The sequence below is a fragment of the Pinus tabuliformis genome, chromosome 7 (genome assembly GCF_031772625.1).
Source record: "Pinus tabuliformis cultivar Carrire ecotype Pingquan chromosome 7, CPIR1, whole genome shotgun sequence".
Taxonomy (NCBI): domain Eukaryota; kingdom Viridiplantae; phylum Streptophyta; class Pinopsida; order Pinales; family Pinaceae; genus Pinus; species Pinus tabuliformis.
The window spans coordinates 810370809-810373101 of NC_142293.1; the positions used below are offsets into that span (position 1 = coordinate 810370809).

Genomic DNA, 2293 nt, shown 5'->3' on the forward strand with positions numbered 1-2293 from the left:
GACCCCTTGATGAAGGAACATGTTGTCATTGTAATCTGTTTGAATTCCAGGATGAAAGACCCTTCCAGTTCCATGGATATCTCCACCCGCTTTGGTCGAGGCATTAGCAGCAAAATTCAAATGGGCGTGGAGAAATAGCAAAATTGTAACCGCCCACTGCAGATTTTAAATTTTGAAATTTTGGGCGGTAAACTGCGAGTTGAAATTTTTTAAATTTACTGCTTACAGGTGCATTGGTTGAGCCTGTTTACAGCTGCCGGCGTTAGACGTACACAGGACGGGATGAGATTGGATAGAAAGTAGGCCGGAAACGGCGACAAGGTGCGGACGTCGAAGCATTATCATAAACTACGTCGTTGCCGGAATATCAATGTTATGGATGTATGAACATCCATAGCAATGTCACATCGCCCTCCAAAAATTCGCATTATAATAGAATCTGGAGTAAGCATTAATGGCCCAATAGCATGGGATTTATTGGTTGCCCACGATGACCATCAATCATTCATTATGTTTGCCTGGCGACCGCGCATACTTCTCGCCGTTGTTTCCTTCATCTTTCCTCGCCGACGCGGTGAGACGACATATGCCCACTGCCATTCATGTTATATATAACGGGCCCAATCAGTCATCACTCCAAACACATCCATCTCCCACAGCAATTTCAGCCTACTGCTTGTTTTTTCACTCATTCAATCCAATATTCTTTCTTTACGCACGCATCTCGGGCTATTCTCTTCCTTTTCTTCCAGATCCTCCCTGCATTACTCTGTCCTTGGACATGGACACGCCCCTCCTCTTCCTTTTATTGTTAATCTCATCGACACTTCTCCTAACTGTCTCTGCAAATTTCTACAATGATGTCGACATTACATGGGGCAATGATCGTGCTAAAATCCTTGACAATGGCCAACAACTACAGTTGACTCTGGATCGAACTTCAGGTAATATTTTGTAAATATAAATTTCATGCTAACATGCTCTGTAACTATTTCATTTTCATATACACTTATTATACCGCCTACGACATTCTGATCCTTCCGTTTTTTATGACAGGTTGCGGGTTTCAATCCAAAGAGGAGCATCTGTTTGCAAAGATTGATATGCAAATCAAGTTGGTATCTGGCAACTCTGCAGGCACAGTCACTGCCTATTATGTATGTTTTATTGTTACTCTACCCTTTTAATATTCTAAATGACAATATCTTGTCCTATGCTATGCGTTAATGTTGCTGGTATATGCCCGCTTGCAGCTATCGTCTCAAGGCCCCAAACATGACGAAATAGACTTTGAATTTCTTGGCAACCTCTCTGGGGATCCTTATATTATGCACACTAATGTCTTCGCTCAAGGCCTTGGCAATCGTGAGCAACAATTTTACTTGTGGTTCGACCCAACCCTGGATTTCCACACTTACTCCGTGCTCTGGACATCAAACCAAATCATGTATGTACTCTTATTACCTCTTCACTCATTCATCCATTCAATAGAGTAAAATACAATTTCTGAATCTAACAGAATTATAAATGTGTGTTTGTTATTCAGATTCTCTGTAGACGAGACCCCCGTTCGAGTGTTTAAGAACAGGGAGACAGAGTTGGGTAAATACTAAAGTGGATAGCAATTATCACTATCCAAAGAACCAAGCAATGAAGGTCTATTCAAGCCTCTGGAATGCAGATGATTGGGCGACTAGAGGTGGACTCGTCAAGACAGACTGGAGCAAAGCCCCTTTTGTTGCATCCTTCCGCAACTTCAATGCTGCTGCTTCTTCTAACTTCGCAGCAGAGGAGGCTTTGGACTCGAACCAAGAGCAGAAACTCCAGTGGGTGCGAAATAAATATATGATCTATGATTACTGTGCTGACACCAAGAGGTTCCCCCAGGGGCTACCCGCAGAATGTAAATGAGCGCCCAACTCAACTCCACTGTCTGATTGATGTATTTTCGATACCCTGCCCTTCCAACAATTCTTTTACTCATTCTTTTCTGCTCTATGAGCTGCATTCTTTCATTATTTTCCAAGTACATACATTATTGTATACAGAATCTGTTGTATGGGCTCCATTATTTCATTGTTTTCCCAATACATATATGAATGTACGCGTAAAAAGGGACTCATTATTTTGTTCTTTATATAATATCAATGTCCTTTATATAACAATTTTCAATTAACTTTTTATAAATGGATAAGGACACCTTTGTTCTGCATGATTCTGTAATTGAAAATTGTTGGGTATTTTTAATGGAGAAAATACCAAAACCAAATAAAATAGCCACTACAGAGACAAT

The 2293-nt window shown here is 40.8% G+C and overlaps 1 pseudogene across 1 annotated transcript; it reads left to right on the forward strand.

Annotated features, from left to right (window-relative positions):
* Positions 1 to 645: 645 nt before the first annotated feature.
* On the forward strand, positions 646 to 1979 carry LOC149250044 (xyloglucan endotransglucosylase protein 1-like; annotated as a pseudogene). The gene is made up of 4 exons (XR_016265927.1): positions 646 to 944; positions 1057 to 1157; positions 1254 to 1447; positions 1547 to 1979. The product of XR_016265927.1 is annotated as a xyloglucan endotransglucosylase protein 1-like (transcript).
* The last annotated feature ends 314 nt before the right edge of the window (positions 1980 to 2293 follow it).